At 33.6% G+C, this 19,743-nt stretch overlaps 2 long non-coding RNA genes across 2 annotated transcripts; one reads left to right on the forward strand and one right to left on the reverse strand.

Moving 5' to 3' along the window:
- Positions 1 to 3,115: 3,115 nt before the first annotated feature.
- Positions 3,116 to 6,586, forward strand: LOC120254104. Its single transcript, XR_005534524.1, has 3 exons — positions 3,116 to 3,198; positions 3,635 to 3,707; positions 6,396 to 6,586. It is a non-coding gene; the product is annotated as an uncharacterized LOC120254104 (long non-coding RNA).
- Positions 6,587 to 10,100: 3,514 nt separating this feature from the next.
- LOC120254112 lies at positions 10,101 to 14,037 on the reverse strand. The gene is made up of 3 exons (XR_005534526.1): positions 13,968 to 14,037; positions 10,485 to 10,601; positions 10,101 to 10,364 (listed from the first exon to the last, which is right to left on the reverse strand). It is a non-coding gene; the product is annotated as an uncharacterized LOC120254112 (long non-coding RNA).
- Between the last annotated feature and the right edge of the window lie 5,706 nt (positions 14,038 to 19,743).

Below are 19,743 nucleotides of genomic sequence, written 5' to 3' on the forward strand. Positions count from 1 at the left end.
CTTGTTTCACGCATTCAATTAGTGATTTGGTAGTTTTGTTGTATCATAATGAATTCGATGATGTCAGCCAAATTATGATGGTACAATAAGTTTTGCACTTTGACAAGTGCGAATGATGGCTATCTTATCAAATCAAGGCGTGAAGGCAGCTATATTCGGCCGAGACAAATTGGCGATGAAAATGGAGGATAAGGATTGGGAGATGCTTGATGATAGAGCGCTCTCGACTATTCAATTGTGTTTGAGCAACTCGACTCTTCAAGAAATCCTGGCAGAAAGTTTAGCAGCCAGTGCGTGGAAGAAGTTTGAGGAGATCTATCTACAGAAATCGGTCACAAACCGATTACGAATGAAGCAACGCTTCCACTCTTAGAAGATGGCAGAAGGTACATCTATTAAGGCCCACATCTCGGATTATACCGCTCTTCTTAATGAGATGGAGAAGATTGGTATTAAGGTGGATGATGAGGATAAAGCCATGGTCTTATTGTGCTTGTTGCCCAAGTCATACAAGGGGTTTAAGGAGATCATGCTCCATAATAGGGACTCCCTTACCCTTGACGATGTGAATAGCAATTTACTAGACAAGTCATATATTGACAATGACTTGTCCATGGCCGATGGTAGCCATCATTAGGATGTTGGGTCATTTGTGGAAAGGGGAAGGCGAAAGGAGATAAACTTGCTTTCAGAGAGGATCCGTTCAAAGTCCAAGCACAAGAAGCTGACTTGCAACTATTGAATGTAAGAAGAAGGGGACACATTAAGGCCGACTGTTTCAAAGCTTAAAAATAAATAGAAGACAAATCAGAAAGCTACTTTCTCAGGATAAGCTAACCTAGTTGAAAGTGACACTAATGATGTGCTTTATGTGGCGGACGGGAGGAACAAATTTAAGCAAAATTGGGTTATGGATACTAGGGCTTCTCACCACATGACTTCCACTTGAGAGTGGTTTGCCACATATGAGTTAACTAGTAAAGGAGTTCCTTTGGGCAATGATCATTTTTGTAAAGTTATTGGTGTTGCGACAGTGAAGATCAATATACATGATGGGGTGATCCGTACTTTGATGAGCATGAAGTACATCCCAGATATTACAAAGAACTTGATCTTTTTGGGTGTTCTTGAAGATGTCGATTGCAAGTTCCAAAGTGAAGATGGAGTCCTTTAGGTTTTTAAAGGGGCTTTCACATTGATGGAGGCAGATAGAGTCTGTACATTGTATTTTCTATAAGGCTCAACTATTACAAGCTCGGCTACCATTGCTAGTTCTAACTCAGATTCAGACAACACCAGATTGTGGCATATGAGGTTGGGCCTATGAGTGAACGTGGGATGACGATCTTGAGCAAGAGAGGTTTGTTGTGTGGCCAAAGTACAGGCACGCTAGATTTTTGTGAGGATTGTGTGTTTAGCAAGCAAAAAAGACTCAGTTTTAGCACGGCCGTTGATAACACGAAGGGTAACTTTGGATTGCATCCATTCAAATTTATGGGAACCCTCTCGTGTGGTAATGGTTCTTGTTAGATACTTTTGTTGATTGATGATTTTTCAAGAAAATTTTGAGTTTAATTTTTGGAAGAAAAGAGTCAAGTATTTGCTACTTTCAAGCAATAGAAAACTCCTATTGAGAACCAAACAAGAAAGAAAATCAAGGGGTTGAGAACCGATTATAGTTTGGAATTCTGCAATGAAAATTCAATGGATTTTGCAAGGATGAAGGGATTATTTGGCATCGAACATTTGTTGGTACTTCATAACAGAATGGTGTGGCTGAATGGATGAATCAGACACTACTTGAAAAGGCTCGGTGTATGCTTTCTAATGTAGATTTGGGAAAGGAGTTTTGGTAAGAAGCCATCAACATAGCTTGCTGGTTGACGAATCGATCTCCTAATATATACATTGAGTGCAAGACACCCGAAGAAGTATGATCAGGTAAACCTGCAGATTATTTGACATTACGGGTGGTTGGATGTCCTGCTTATGCACATGTGAATGAAGGGAAGCTCGAGCCAAGGGCGAAGAAGTGTATTTTCCTGGGTATGCTTTAGGTGTGAAAGGGTATCGCTTGTGGTGTCCAAATCCTAAGGCACCTAAACTCCTTATTTCAAGAGATGTAACATTTGATGAGTCGGCTATGTTATGGGCAAAGGAGCAAGTGCCTGAGCAGACTATAAAGGAGGTTGAGACAACCATGAAGAAGGTTGAGCTTGAGATTCCAGATCAAGCTGCAGATGTTAAGCTTGTTTTGGTGCATAATGATGACTCTCCTGTTAATGATGATTCCTTTGCATCATAGGAAGAGGGCCTAGAAAAGCATCAACCATATGCTTTAGTGAGAGATCGAGCTAGGAGGAAAATTCAACAGCCTACAAGGTATGGGTATTCAGATTTTGCTTACTATTTGGCTGTGACAGAAAAAGTGGAGTTCGGTGATTTGTCAAACTATAAAGAGGTAATATCTTCATGTGATGCAATGAAATGGACTGATGCTATGAAGGAAGAGATCATAAATGTTCACAAGAATGAGACTTGGACACTTGTTGAGCCATCTAAAGGAAAGAAAATTGTTGGATGCAAGTAGGTGTTTAAGAAGAAAAACGATACTACCAGTATCCGATACAAGTCGAGATTGATGGCTAAAGGTTATAGTCAAATAGAAGGTGTAATATTAAGGGTTTTTTGTTGTAATTGTTTTCTATTTTGGGTGCATGTGTAGGAGTTTAGTTTTGAGAATTTTATTTTTTTGTAGAGGTTTAGTTGTAGAATGGTTGTGTCAACCCTTCTTGGGCTCTTGGGAGGCTCACTTATACTCACATGTTCATGTATAAGGCCGTGTAACATGTCTAGGAGCCATACGCCCACATAGGTGCCCTTGTGTCTTTCTGGTGTTTTGTGTACCGTAGCAGAATCACTATAGCAATAGTGTTGTAACAAAGTATTGTAGCAATCGCCAGAAAAGGCACAATGCCGTATGGAATTTTCACATGGCCGTATGAGGCTTTCTTGGCCGTGGTTTTGAGGGTATTTGTGTCTTTTTTGTTGGCCCAAACCTTTTATTTTTCCCCTTTCTTTCCTCTCTCCTCATTCTCCTTCACTCATTCTTGGATGAGAGTCTTCCCAACCCTCTCCTCCTCTTTTGGTTGTGGATGGAAGGATGATCCTTCACCTCTTCTTATTGAAATCATCAAGGTATGGTTTCTCCTCCCCTTTCTCATTTGTATTCCCTCCAAGATGTTGAATATAGGGCTTTGTTGGATGAGGGTCTTTAAGCTTTTAATCTTGCAATAGCTTCTTGTTTGATGTGAAGAAGGTTGTTGATTATAATCCTTCCTTTGTATCTTGTAAATCTTGTTGAAGTTTGAGTAGCTTTCATCCTTGGAATTGGGGTTACTGTAGTGTTATTGTAGTACCGATGAACCTTGCTTCTTTATTTTATTTCATTGCTTTAGAATGGAATTGATCTCCAATACCTTGGAACTCCTTGGACTTAAGTTTGAGTCAATTTAAGCCTCTGCTAGAATTGCATTTCATATAGGTTTAGGGTTTAATGCATATTTTCTTCTTGACTTCATTGTTGCTCAATTTTTTTGTTGGTTGGGTCTTGTTGGGTGTTTATTTTGGTTAGGTGGTGAAGGCTTGGCTCGAGGCAAGGAGCCAGCAAAGGATTAGCACTCTTGTGGAGTTAATCTTCTAAGTTTGTGAGTGGGTTAAGTTAAATGCATGATTATGATAGAATATATAAATGTTTTAATCACTTGAATAAATTGTTATCATGGATTTATCATATTATAAATCAATGTTTTGGTTAGTTTGAGAAAGCATTAATATGACCACTATAGATTACTGTTATGATAAGTATAGCTTTGGACATGTTGTAATAAATTCTTTGGAAACCTTGTTGTGAGTATGGGTCGTGATGGTTGAATTTGAATTTGTTAGAATATATGTTTCTCGGGGTGAATGGAAATTGTGGAATATTACAATGATGATGATGAACTTATTTGTTATAAATGAGATCGATCATATATGTCTTGATGAATATATATTGTATGTCAACAAATCAATGTATGGTTATAAATTGTGAAGATAATGAAGAGGAATAATGGGTATGGTTGATGTATGTTTTTGGGTAGTTTTTATGTTGTTGATGGTAGAATTTGCTGAGTACTATGTGTGAACTACGGAAAATCTAATTACTCTCATATTATAGAATTGCTAAAGTTTTGAGGTATGCTATTATAAATAAAATGCATGGAGCCTGAATGTAAATTGATGTCATATTTAATCTAAGGATCTATGTTTATAAACAAAATTATTGTTGAGTTGAAGTTCATAATGCTTGATGTACATATTTGATATTTGTGAAATTTGGTGACCATTGTCCATGTGGGGAAGATCAAATAGAATTGAGTTGAGATATTTATATGTTTGTACCCAACGAATTAAAGAATAGTGTTTTGGGTGTTAAAAATAACATTGAGATGATGTCATTGACAAGAGAAAAAAAATGATACTAGGAGAATAATTTATCTCTTCACTAGTCAAGAGGTGATTTTAGATAGATGTTTTTCTGTGGTAAGGTATAACACTATATCAATATAGTGCAGATCATATACCTGGTCATGTACTTGTTATCTTAAACCAAAGATCATACTCTTTTATTGATAATGTATCCATTGAACTTGTGAGGATAACATTTGAGAAATTAGTTAATTCTATTTGAAGATTGGTGAAAAGAAATTTATTAGTTTAGTTGATGATGGAATCTAATTGGAATCATGATCCTAAAAACAATGTTATCAATGAAAAGAGTTGGTTGAATCTAATTAGATAATGTATGTTCATTGTGGCTTTCGTATATGTAAAATTGTGTAATTGGTAATTAGTTACTTATGGGGGAGTTGAACTTGTATTTTAATAATTGAGATTGAAAATGACTTGTACCTTGTTGAGGGTCTTTGATAATTGTTTCATTATCAAATTGTGAGAGGTTGTAGTGACATCAAGTTTAAGAGAAATGTAAGCAAAGTAACAATTTCATGTCTTTATGGAAGATTTCGATATTAGTCTTGAATTGTTCTTCGATTTACTTGTATATTTTAGGTGCTGGTTATCGAAGTGTTTAAGAGATGGAGCTAGAGCGCTCATAGGTGTGGGTCGAGTGTTCATTAGACTAATAGCCATGTTTGATAAATTTTATTATATTTTCAAAGATATGTGCAATGTATTCCAAAAGTATACTCACTATTTTTTACGTCATTGTTGGTTTTTTTCCTCCTGAAAACGGTTTGTGAAACCCTTCATTTGTATAAGTATATTTTTTATATTTATGGATATGAAATTGGTTTCTCTTTTTGAGATGTATATGCTTGTCCTAAGTGTGGACATTTTAATATGTTTACCATAAGTGGCTTTATCGTGCTATATTGAAATTTTAATTGATTTGAAAAGCTTTCTATGACATTGGTTTACATGTGAAACTCTTGAAACTACAAATAAAGGTTAATGACTACACTTGTATTTTGAGATTGAAATGATTTATGAAACCGTGTGTACATATTGATATGTTGTTATCATCGACACTTGTGGAATTGGTTTTCATCCCCGGTAGGGATGCTGTTCTGGATCTAGACTTCATAGATGATATTCATATTTGTATTATTGAGCTTCCACAAGTTTTGATGGTGACCAGGCGTAGCCCTATGCTGTTGCAGTAGACAGTCTTTATGGGCAGCCTCTTGAGGTAGTGTGAAGACCCGGATTTACCGTCTAGTTCAGGTGGAGCATAGAACCCTGATTGGATATACATTGGGAATCTGAAGGCACCACATGGGTTCTCTATGGGTCAATGTCAAGGTTATGAAGACCTTGACGGCTCTCAACCAAGTTGTGAAAGTAACTAAGTTGAAGAGTGTTTTTAGGCCATTGCTCATCTCTTTGAGATGAAATCTCCATATTTGAGAAAAATTATGTTTTACATGCAAATGATATCTTCGAGATGTGATCTCTTATTTATTCTTTGAAAAACTTTATTTGATAACGAGCTTCATGTCTTAATGATTTAAAACTCGTATTATGTCAAATTTCGTATTTGTGAGAGTTGGAAACTTTATGATCAATTGGTTGAGATTTATGCACATGTATTTGCTATATCCTTGATGAAAAGCTTTGAGGCTTTGAATACATTTGTGTAATGTTATAATATTTCGCATTTATATAATGTTATAAATGTTAAAAAGGTTTCGAAATAATATGGTTATTGGAAATGTTGGGCTATTGGAAATTATTGGTTTATGTTCTTTTTTTTTTATATATATATTCTCATAAAATTGTGCTAACCCACTTATTGAGTAACATTAGTTGCTTACCCTCTTCCTCCCTTTTAGGCTTCAATAGTTGGCGGCGTCGTGGTGCGTGGAGTGCTGGCATCACCTTATATTATTGTTTTTATCTTCTCATTTCCAGTCTTATGTATGTGTATCTTTGAACATGCTTGCATTATGTAAGGAATGGGTCCACTAGTATCTTTGATTTCTATAACCTGTATTAGGGCATACTTGTCTACTTTCTTTTGAAACTCTGTCGTATTTTGACTTGTATGACTTTTGAAACTTTGTATTTGGTCATTGAGATTACTACTTCCTCTGTGCTACCATTATACTCTGTACCTTGAATATAATGTATTTATGATATCGTGTTCAGGATTGTAGAGATCCAGGGTTTTGTCAGCCTTGCGGTGACTCGAGGGTTGAGTGTAATGAGTGTAGGGAAGTGGTAAAACATACTATTTTAATGAAAGGTGTGAAGCCCAGGGGTCGAGGGTTGAGTGGAGACTCGAGGGTTTTGTCGCGTGCTGAGCTCATGGGTTGAGGTGTAACAGAAGGTGTGGATTTCAGTGAAGTCTTCTCATCAGTGGTAAAACATACATCTATTTGAATTTTGCTTTCATTAGTTGCTATAGGAAATTTGGAGTTAAGAGCAGCTCGATGTGAAGACTACGTTCTTGCATGGTGACCTTGAGAAGAAGATCTACATGGAACAACCGGATGGGCTATAAGGTTGATGGTAAAGAGAACCACGTGTGCCTTGTTAAAGAAATCATTGTATGGCTAAAATTAATCACCAAGACAATGGTATAAGAGATTTGACTCTTTTATGGAAAATGTTGTGTTTTCTAAATTCGATTATGACAATTGTGTTTACTTCAAGAAGTTGCCGGATAGAAGCTTCATATATTTACTTCTTTATGTGGATGACATGCTAGTCACGACATCAAATAAAGAGGAGATCAAGGTGAAAGATCAATTAAGCTCAGAATTTGAGACGAAGGATTTGGGGGTTGCCAAAAGATGTCTTGGGATGGAGATCACCAGGGATAGACCCAATGACAAGTTATATCTTTCACAAAAGAGTTTTGTTGAGAAGGTGTTAAACTAGTTCATGATGAATAATGTAAAGCCTATGTCTACTCCTCGTGCGACTAAATTCAAATTGTCAAAGCATTTGAGTTTGAAAACTGAAAATGAAGAGAGCTACATGTCGCAAGTTCCATATTCTAGTGTAGTTGGAAATATCATGTACTTGATGGTTTGCACTAGACCCGATATTGCTCATGTTGTCAACATATGAGTCGCTATTTATCATGTCCCAGTAAGCAACATTGGGAGGCAGTTAAGTAGATCCTTTGTTTTTTGAAGGACATTGCAAATAGTTGTTTGGGGTTCAAGAAGAGTGAAAATATAACCAGTACATGGCTTTAACGGAAGACATTAAGTTGGCAATTTGGCTTAAAGGCTTGTTTGAAGAGATTTCAACAAATCGTGGTCCCACTACCATATACTATGATAATCAGTGTTATCCACTTGGCGATGGATCAAATGTATCATGAGAAGAGCAAGCACATTGATGTCTAATTTCATTTTGTTTGATAGGTTATTTCAAATGGTGTAGTGGAGATTAAGAAAATTGGCACTGCAGATATTGCCGATATGCTCACAAAGCCTTTATCTATTGTAAAGTTCAACTATTGTGCAGAGTTGATTTCAATTTATTGTTAGTTTACTTTTGTGTTTGGGGTGAGATTGTGAGTCAAGGTGGAGATTGTTATATGCTCCTCTAATCTCACCTTAATTAGCAAATATCTCATGGTCATATATGCAATAGTTATTATATTTTTCATTTATCTTATTTTAATAAGAAAGTATGTTAGGGTTTTATTAGCATGTTTTTGTATTTTCTATTTAGGATTGAGTTGCTTTATATTTTTATAGTTTGGAACCCCTTTAAAAAATCTCGTTGTCTTCCTCTTATCCCATTTTTCCTCTAAATCCCTAACCCTATACTTTTGCATCTTAGATTTTCTTTGTATTTGTCTTATATGTACATTAACTCTAATGTGGCTAAATCATTTTTTTTTTATTTACTTGCAAATATTTTTTTATAACATTATTTTTGTTTTTATATATGTTTCTCCCACCTTTAATTATCTTCGGTGTTTATTTTTTAAATTTTTATTTATTTTATTACATTCATGTAATAATACAAAGTTTTACAAATTTTATTGAATTGAAATTTAGATAAGTTAATATATAACATTTTGATTTTTATAACTTCCATCAACTATTTCAAGTTTTGATTATCACAATTTTTTTTCCATATAAGAAAACAAATTGAATATTATTAAAAAATATGATTGCATCTGTATTGAACATACCATTTCAAGAAAGAAATTAAATTTTTTTATCAATACAAAATATTTTTACGTGTATTAATCATCTTAAACAAATAAACTAATTTTACACGAACAAGTAATGATACAATGAAATTATCTCTCAAAATACCATAAACAATGATCATATTTAGAGATTCTAAACGGTAGTGAGGTTTTTTTATTTTTTATTTTTTATTAGAAAATCAGGACAAACGCTCCAAACTTATTAGTGTCAAAAAATGGGCAAATATAGAAATTCACCACTTATGATGACTTAATGACTCCCTTAAAAATTTACCATTTGAGGCGGACTAACATGCAGGGCAATGATACTTGTCACGTGCTTCCAAGATTTTATATCTAGGGGTGAGAAAAAATCCGGATTCGATGATCCGCTCCGATATCCAATGTTTTGACCTGAATTTTTTGGGTATCCAATCCGAAAAAAAGGGTCGGGTACCCATCCAAAATTTTTAGATGGAAACTAGGTCGGATTCGTGTTGGGTGAAATTAAAAATTAGGTATCCAAATCCGATCCGGTTTTAAATTTTTATTATATTCTATATATAATAATTTTAAATTTTATATGGTCTAAAAAGTAAAAAAAAAAAAATCCAAATCCCCCATCTAAACCCTTAAAGAGTTATATATATATATATGTACATTAAAAAATAAGAAAAAAACAAAAATCCAAATACCTAATCTAAACCCTTAAAGAGTTATATATATATATATGTACATTAAAAAATAAGAAAAACAAAATCCAAATACCTAATCTAAACCCTTAAAGAGTTATATATATAATAAATTTAAATTCTATAAGGTTAAAAGGAAAAAGTAAAAAAAAATAATCCAAATCCATGTCTCCTAGTCCCCAACGGCCATTACCCTGCATCTTCTCTCTAGTCTCCTTTCAAATCTTTTTTCTCTCGAGTAACTAATGATTATTATTGATGAGACGCTTGATGCTTCAAAAAATATTTAATTTAATTTTTTTTAATGCGTAAGATTGATAAAACTTTTTATTAGTTTTGTTATGATTTTGATATGTGGAGAATAATATAAGAGTTTAATGCTAAGTTATAAGTTTTTCATATTTGTTTTTTTATATAATGTTATATAAAACAGATCCATAGAGTAGATAAAATTTATATCCGATCTGGTTTTAATCGGATACCCGATTTTTGGTACCCAGTTTAAATCGGGTCGGATACGGATTGAGTTTTTAACGATCCAAAAAACCATGTACCTGATACGGTTTTAAAAACCGGATCGGGTGCCCTGTTTTGCTCACCCCTAGATATATCAGATATCAAAATCCCATAATGATAAATCTATTATGCCATACAACCATAAAAGATAAAGAATACAACACCTCTCATAATGTGAGAAATTTAAATGTCGCAAGTTTAAGTACTATTAGACACAGTAATAATAACAGGTCCCCCGTGTGGATTCAGACATGCAACTAGAACCCCACATCGTCAAATGAGAACGGAGAAATTAGATATTCAATTCCCGACCCATGGATATGCCTCTTACAACACTTGTCGCTTTTGTAAAAATTTAAAAAAAGGGGCAATTTCATGAAACTTTTCCTTATATTCTTAATATTATTATTCCTCACATACAACCATTCGTTTGCCTGTATAGCCATATGTACAAAAAGATTACTTGACTTTATATCAAACAACATACATAATATTATATAAATCGCACAGGGATAAGTTCCATAGAAACAAGAAAAGAACAAAGGGTCTGTTACCTTATCCGAATAATATATATCATGGGGCCACTTGCAAGAACCATATCTCATTGCCCATAACGACACCCAAGCCTCCCTCAAGAAAATGGAGAGATATAGTCAAACATAAATTGATGCCTGTTTCATGAAAAGGATGGTTTTAATATGCTAACAAAAATGAAATAGTTAGTAAGCAGCTTAAATTCAATTCGCAGAAAAAACAAACAAGTTGAATTTAGGGGTGGCAAAAATTCGAGTTCGGACAAAACCGAGTCCGGGCAACTACTACTATAAATAAATAAACTTATTGTCCAGACCCGGCCCGGTTTTAAATCCAGACAAATCTAACTTGTCCGGACCCGGTTTCTTTTAAAACCGGGTTGTCCAGATGTCCAAATTTTGCCCAAATACTATAAATTACATTTAATTTCACTCAAATATTAAATTATAAAAAATAATTTAATTCACATTAAATGAAAAAAAAACATCCAACAATCAAAAACTCAAATCAAATCATACAAAATTCCAAGTCTTAATAAAAAAAACCATATAAGTTTGAAGTTTTTTTGGAAAATTGGGCTTAAAACAATTTGGCTCATGATTTGGGCTTTTAAAATTTTAGAGGTACAAAAGCCCGGTTGTCCAAATTTTTTTGTCCGGACCCGGCCCGGATTTAAATTCGGACAATCAAGCATTGTCCAAACCCGACCCGAATTAATACAACTTTTGTCCAAACCCTTTTTATTCTGGGCCGGACAAAACTGAGCCGGCGGGCCCGGACAAAATATTGCCACCCCTGGTTGAACTCAAGCATGACTTTCAAATTCAAATTAAATAAATGTTTTGGGTGCAACTTGAAAGCATAGGAACAAATATTATATAATGTCTAGGTCACTAAGGGCCCGTTTGGTAGACATGATAAAGGCCATAAGATATGATAGACAATCATATCCTATTATTTTCTTTTATTTGGTGTGCCAATAGGACATGATAATATTATCCTATTGACCAATTTATCATACCGGGGACATGATATTAAATCCTGTGGGGGGAGTCAGGATAGAAACATGTAGGATATGATAAACTTTTAAACTTACTTTTTTTTCCCTATTTATGGTTTCCAAACTCATCTAGGGTTTGATTATATCCCTTCTTTCCATCTTGATGCTTGGAACAAAATGCTTATCAACAACTAAATATGACGCTAATTTCACTAAGTAGGGTTTTTCGCATCCGAAGTGGTTGAAGAGTTTCTCCGTCGATCTTGTGCTTGAACAGGTTATTTTTTATCTAAATATCGTTTGTTATCATGTCTTAGTGTTTCTAATCGGATGATTTTTTTTAATTGATTTTGATGTGATGTATTTAATTTGCTATATTTATGGATTTTTGGTTATTTTTTTTCTAGTAAATAGGTATGAAGTAAAATTTTTACAAGTTGGTGATATTATGATCTATATATTTGTGGGCATTATAGGTTTTTTTTAATAATTTAATAGAAACTCGTAAAGATACCGATAAGTAAATCATTAAGGAAAAAATTTTAAAAAAAAAGTCTATTTTGGAAAATAATATATAATTATATTATAAAGGGTAATTTTATCTATTTACATATCATTCATATCATATCCTGTCATTATTTGGTCCACTTCAAACGTAAAATAGGATAATAAATGATGTCCAATGGCTTATCTGGCACACCAAACATAAAATAGAATATGAGGTTATCATGCCCATATCCTTTCCTACTCCTATCCAGTTCTCATATCATTTCCGTCCATATCCTATCATGTCCACCAAACTGGCCCTAAAAGTATCTTAGCTTGGTTGCTGAAGTTGGTTGCCTTAACACTTCTCTACATTTTGTCCAAGCTAAACTAAGACTGGGCCAAATTAGCCAGCCAAGCTTGAGTTGGGCTTAGAACAAATATCAATGACATTCCTTAGGGCCTGTTTAGTGGACATGGTTAGATATGGACGGATATGATATGATGACTGGATAAGAGTAGAAAATGATATGTGCATGATAAGCTCATATCATATTCTATGTTTGGTGCGCATTGGATAAGCCATTAAATAATATCTTGTTATCGATTTGAAGTAGATCAGATAATGACATGATATGATATGAATGGTATTTAAATATACAAAATTATCCTTTATGATATAGTTATATATCCTTTTTTAAAGACTTTTTTTTGGATTTTTTTCATTAAAGATTTATTTATTAATAGATTTATTAGTTTTAATTAAATTTTTTAAAAAATAAATAAGCTATAAATAATGTCCACAAATATATTAATTACAATCAAGTTTCAAAAATTACAGTTCATACCTTTTTTTTTTAGAAAATCATACACAAAATCATCAATATAACCAAATAAATATCAAAATCAATTTGAAAAAAAAAATTGACATGAGATTTAGAAAAAAAAATAACTTGGTCATGAATGAGATTGACGGGGAATCCCTTTAACCACTTCAGATGCCAAAAACCCTAATTAAATAGTGAAATCAGTGTCGAATCTAGTTGTTGGCAAGCTTCTTATCCCAAGCATCGGGTTTAAAAGATAAAAAATAAGGGATATAATAAAATTTTAGATGAGGGAGAGAAACCAAATAATAGGGCAAAATTATAAATTTAATTTTTTATCATATCTTATTAGTTTCCATTATGACACCCATAGGATTCATTATCATGTGTTCGGCAGGATAAAGTGGACGAATAGGACTAACCTATCATATCCTATTGGCACACCAAATAAAAAATAGTAGTAGGATATGATAGCTTATCATATCCCTATCGTTCTTATCATGTCCACTAAACGGGCTCTTAATCACTTCCTAGAGTAGTAAATATCCACCTTATAACTCTAAGTTAAAAAAAAAAAAATCAATCATTTTCTTTTTAAAATTAAAATGAATAAACTATTATTTTATTAATCATAAAGACGAGTACAAGAAGTTAAGTGAACGGAAACAAATATCCACATGCGATAGTCAACGAAGGTGATGTTCGTCAAGGTGACACTAAGCACTAAGTGGAGATGAAGAAGGACTTAGCTAGGGTCGGTGATGATCGTCGGGTCACCAGGATTGCTAACACGGGGACTCAAGAACTCAAGACTTCTATTTACTAGTAATTTTTTTTACTAGATCATAAAACTATCAAGATACCTTATCTCCTGTAACCCAATAAAAACCCACACCTCTCTCACATCTCTCACGCCCAGTATATTCTACAAAATATATCTCTTTCTCATTACATAACAAATCCCAGTTACTAATAATAACTTAATAAGATGATGAAAATTTCATTTGACCAGTAAAAGATACAGTAAGATTCTAGCCCTCCAATTTTATCACCCGTACAATCTGCAACGTGGGCATGAACTTCAATGATGATTCATGAAGACTAATCATTTACCAATGCACACAAATATAGAACACATTATTTGCATATTTTTTGTGTTTTGGAAGTAGAAGGTGAAGTTGGAAGCTCACCTCTGGGATTCGAACTTGTAATGGGCGGGCTTTCATTGAGTCCCATTTTCAGTATTGCTATAGTTCTGTTGGCTTACACAAAATCCTTGAGAACGCAAGACTTGTTATGTAGTTAAAATGAAGTTTAAATGGAGTACAGGCATCAAGAATTTGGAGCCAGGATGAAGTCAAGAGATAAACCTATACAAGACATTCGGAAAACTTAGAAGTAATAAATGAATTTCTGAGCGCTCCTAAAATCAATAATCATGCATTTGGATGGATTGCTTGTTGGATGATACACTAGAGAGCATATTCTGATATATAAGATAAAAAAATTTCCCACAAACCTAATATTTGGAAAAAAAATCCCTTTAACCTGAAACTCTTATCACCCAACCGAACATCTCCTAAATCTCATGTTTTTCACTGCTTGTGCATTGTTGTTTTCATCCATATTTAGTGGTTAATCCAGGTGGGTCAAAACATTAACTGCATAATGTTTCTAACTTATCTAATATAGAACAATGAAACCATTCTCCATAATATATCAATGCCTCAAACATCACTATGCAGTAAAGATTAAATTCTATTCAGATCACAGAAGTCAACAAAAGGCAACACAAATGCTTCTAAATGTTACTCAACAAAGAAACAGATTATGCTTCAATAACAGAAAACAAAACAAACCATTGCTCATTGAAAGGATTCAACTTTAATACTTCTCAAGTGTTATAAAAATGCATTCTTAGCAATGAAGAGAAAAGAGCATTTAATCTTACTTGCTATTGCTTAAGATGATAAACCCAAAAAATCTCAATAGAAAATGATCTCTTGAATAGATATATTTATATATATATATATATATATCAATGTACTTCTTTCCATCAGTTTATTCATGCCATCCACTTCAATTAAACAAACAAAAGAAAACAGCTTTCCTAGCAAGACAACTCCCAATTTTCCACTTGTCATTCAAAGCAATGTAACCAATCCGGGCAAAACCCAAATTCAACAAAATTCCCAATCTCTACATTCAAATAAACATTATCAATTAACTCCAAATACAAACAGACAGCAAATCACAACATCCACCATTATCAAACAACCAATTAGACAAGAAATAAGAAACCCAACACTACCAAATCATCCAAAGAAAATAATGGGCAGCATCATCTGATGGAGAGAGAGAGAGTGAAGAGCCGATCCGGATCATGCTATCCTTGATGGAAAGCGAGGTTGGCACTGCCACCAAAGAGGGCAGCTTGGAGAGGCTAAACTGGGAGACATCACTGCCGCCATTGGAGGTGCTCAGGGTGATCTTGTTACCATAAAGACCCTTGACATTATAGAAAATGACAGAAAAGCCCTCCCATCAAAATTAGTGTGCTGGGCTGGGCTTGCTTGGTGCGCCATGTTGAGGTCCATACTAAATAGATATATTAATTGGTTGAGTTAACAGGTTTAATTAATTAATTAATTAATTAATTAAGTGGGAATAATAGTATGATTCGATTTGGTTTCCGGAATGGAGATGGGAATGGAGGATGGGATAGGAATAAGAGTGTGAAATTAGAGACGATAAAAATAAGGTGTAAATATCAAAATGATCCCTCTATTTTTTGTTTTCCGCCCTTTTAATCGCTCTAATATAAAATTCGCCCTTTTGGTATTTGTATTTGCACATTTTTCATCATTTAGTTATAAAATCCACCCTTTTGGTCATCGTATTTACATATTTTCATCCTTTTTGATCCCTCTAATTCATCAACTGTAAAGACCAAAAGGGAAGATCTGTCAATTAGAGGGTCCAAAAAGATAAAAATGTAAAAATACGAGATCAAAAAGACGGATTTTATATTAAAGGGACTAAAAGGGTGGAAAATGCAAAATAGAGGGACCATTTTGATATTTTGACATAAAAATAATATTTGGTCTAAGAGAAGAACGATGGAAAAAAAAATAAAGAAAGGAATATTGTGAAATTATTTTTTTGTATCATTTAAAATTTTTAATTAAAAAATATATTTTAATTATTTTTATATAAAAAAACAATTACCTAGCTAAGAACTGAAATATAAGCATTGTAAAACTTAGAAAAATAATATTAATTCTTGCAATAATAAATGTATTTTTAAAATAACTTAAAAGAGTAATAGAAACTCCTGTGAAATGACCATTCAAACAACATAATAATAAGATGTTTAATTAGAGAAAAGAGTAAGGTGACAAACTGCTGCTGATACAATGCCAAACAAAATGAAACATTTCTTGCTTCTTCACACATAAGATGCCCTAACTTGAGGTACAACGCAAACCTCAAAATTCATTTTCCTTCCATTGAAAATTTTTGATCCAAAATGTTATTAAAAAACAAACATATAAAAGGGGCACCACAACATGAATGAGATGGTTATTCATTAAAAAGAAAAAGAAACCATGAATGGGATGGAAAACAATGAAAAGCAACGGTCATCGTGATTTACATCCCGACCGCACATCATTGCTAATATAACTCAAATCTTCCCCAATTAAACTCCAATTGCTGATGTTTGATTTTCAACCCATACCTAAAAATCATCAAATCAAACAGTCATCATTAAACATAGCCTGATAGGATGGTGTTGACTCTCTATAGATATCAAGTACTTCAAATAATAGTGCATAATGGACTGAGAATAATTCTTGTAAAGTGCCTTATTTATTTCATATTGAAAAACTCTTGAGGTGTAAGGTGCATGTGGTTGACATTAAGGCCTTGCTTGGGAGAGGGTTATTGGAGGTTTTGTAAAATAAGGTTCTCAACCAACCCTTGTTTGGATCCAGGTCTTTGGTAAGGGTAGAGTTTGAGGGGGTTAATTGGAGGGTTGAGAAACCTCCATTTACCCCCTTTTCTCAACCCTCCAAATTGAGGGGGTTGAGAAGGTTTTTTTTTAACTGGACGAAAATACCCTTGAGCTTTTTAATAATTTCCATCCATTGTTAGGTTTTCAAACTATCAGGGGAATTTGGCTGAGAGAGCTTCACCGCAGAGACTCTGCCTGGAACTGGGGCCTAGAAAATAGTTCCCCTTCATCTTTGTGTGAGATCCCTTCTCCTTCTCCATTGATCTCTTCCATCTACATAGATCTCTTCAGTTGCTTCTGTTCTTTCCCTGGTATTAATAGTTTTCAAATGTGAAATGCCATTGTTTCCATCTATGAATTTAGTTTATTGAGGCAACCTGTTGCTAATGTTCATGATGTTTGTTGGCAACTTGAGATCATGCAAGTAGAGGTAGAATTTGGTAATGGTGTGAGTAAAAACTAAAAAGATGGCAGTCTGCTTTGGTAATTATTTATTTGGTTTGGATAGTAAATTTAATTGTGGGGTCTAGGTGAAAGAAGGTGAATTCCATGGCTCAAGCTTCTTGTTTGAGTTTTACATTTTGCTCCATTATTTTGCTCCGTTATTTGATAACTGGTGGATCAAAATAAACTGGCTCAGTTAATTTGTGTAATATTTTGTTTGACTACTAAATTCAATTATGGGTTTCTGGATCATACTAACCAAAATTGTTCAGTTGGTCATTTCGTGTGATACAAAAAAAAATGCTTTCTTAAATGTGAAGTTCAGGTTGTGTATATAATTTGTATAATATTGGCTTTCATGTGAACTCTCATAGTTTTCTTAAGCAGCTTTTATAAGACACGTAGCTTTTTTCTGTCCCTCTGGGACCTGAAAAATATTGTCCCAGTTTATGTGATGTGGCTTTTTTATTTTATTTTATTACATTTACATCCTAGATGGCATCCAATTCTCATTTTCTTCTTTGGTAGGTCGATCATCGTATTCTGAAGGCTGTTTCCATTGAACATGCAAATGATGTTGACGCAGTTGTCGAATTTATAGTAGCTGATGTTTTGCCTCGTTTTAGTGGACCACCCAAAGAAACACAAGGAATTAAACAGTCTTTTCACAAAGGTGCGTACATCTATGGACTGAAATGTACCATCAATTGGAATTTGATTAAATTGCGAATAAAGAATATAGTAAGTGTAATTGATTTTAAAATTTCCAAAACCGCATTATACTTCATCGATGTTGATGCTCGGGCTTTTTTTCTTTTCATGTATATCGAATGAATAGCTAATGTTTCCTAAGGATATCATTAAAGTTCATGTTTTTTTAACTATTATCTTTAAACTATAGACATGAAATTGTGGAATATATCAAATTATTCACACCCGTGAACAAGGTATCAAGCATTCCAAATTATATAATATGCAGTGGATTTAAATTCAAAGAGTGAAGTGTTTTTACTAATAAATAGTGTTGAAAGAAATAATTATTTCTTTTTGATGATGGGATGGGTTTTTCTGTTAGAATTTCTGTTTCTTAAATAGATCACACCAACTTTGTCAACTAATCAAGCATGTGGCTTTTTCAATTAAACATAGTTTATAAAATTCTCTTACGCTATCATTGCCAGATACTTCCAACACTTCCTCTCCCCACAAAGAAAGTGTACATCATTCTCTCAAGCATCTTAAAGTCATTGATAATGATAACTAGGATCATAAATCAAGAGGATTTAAGATGAAGCTTGTTAAGATGTTTAGGTTGTGGAGGTGGAGAATTATTTATTGCCAGGCATTGGGCTGAATGAAATTGTATGTGTGAAAGCCACATTAAATAAATTTCTCATTTAATTCTTTAAAGCCAATATAAATGCTTTAAATTGTATCTCCTTTTTTTTGTATGACATATGGGTTATTTTCCATAGTTAAATTTTTTTTTTTGCATGTTATCATATTACAGGGTCATATATTATTTTTTTTTATGCAAAATTTGATAATTTATTTTTTTTAGATGGCGGACAAGAAAAAGCTATTGGACAATCCTTATATTAAATTGCAACGTTTGCACCATTTAGCAACAATTCAAGTTATTATGCTAGTGATTAGTTGGATTGCGAGACGTAAGAAGGAACATAAGCATGTTAACAATAAAATTACTCGTGAATTATGCCTTCATGGAGACCAAGCAAGAGATGAACTAATGTCACATTTATTGTCAAGTGATCTGTGTCATAACATGATAAGAATGAGTCCTAGAGCTTTTCTAGGATTATGTGAAATATTAGTTAGAGACGGAGGTCTTAGACCAACTTTGCAAGTGTCTATCGAGGAGCAAGTTGCAAGAACTCTATATTTATTAGGTCATAATGTCTTCCATCACGAACTATCTTTCTTCTTCCATCATTCTCGTGAGACAATCTCCCGTCATTTTCATAATGTATTGCAAGCTATAGTAGAGTTAGAGGAAAATTACCTAGTACAACCTGATGGCTCGGAAATCCCTTCGAAATATTCGAGCGAGTAGGTTCTATCCATATTTTTAAGGTAATCAAATCCCCAATGAATTTTTAATTTTTATTACAATTGTGTATAGTGTGAATAAAATATTAAATTTATCCCAGGATTGTGTTGGTGCGATTGATGGAACACATATTCGTGTAAAAGTTTCCAATGCCGACGCTCCTAGGTTTCGTGGAAGGAAGGAATACCCAACACAAAATGTGTTGGCTGCATGCACATTCGATTTAAAAATTCACTTACGTGTGCGGGTGGGAAGGAACAACATCCGATTCAAGAATAATGAAAAAAATGCGTTAAGTAGAGCTTGTCCACTAAAAAAATCCCTCAAGGTAATTGTTGACATGATCTAATATTTTATTAAAGACCATATATATACAAACAATGTTATAACATAGTCCATTTGTTATTTAGGAAAATATTACCTTGTTGATGCTGGA

This window comes from Dioscorea cayenensis, unplaced genomic scaffold (genome assembly GCF_009730915.1).
Source record: "Dioscorea cayenensis subsp. rotundata cultivar TDr96_F1 unplaced genomic scaffold, TDr96_F1_v2_PseudoChromosome.rev07_lg8_w22 25.fasta BLBR01000344.1, whole genome shotgun sequence".
Taxonomy (NCBI): Eukaryota; Viridiplantae; Streptophyta; class Magnoliopsida; order Dioscoreales; family Dioscoreaceae; genus Dioscorea; species Dioscorea cayenensis.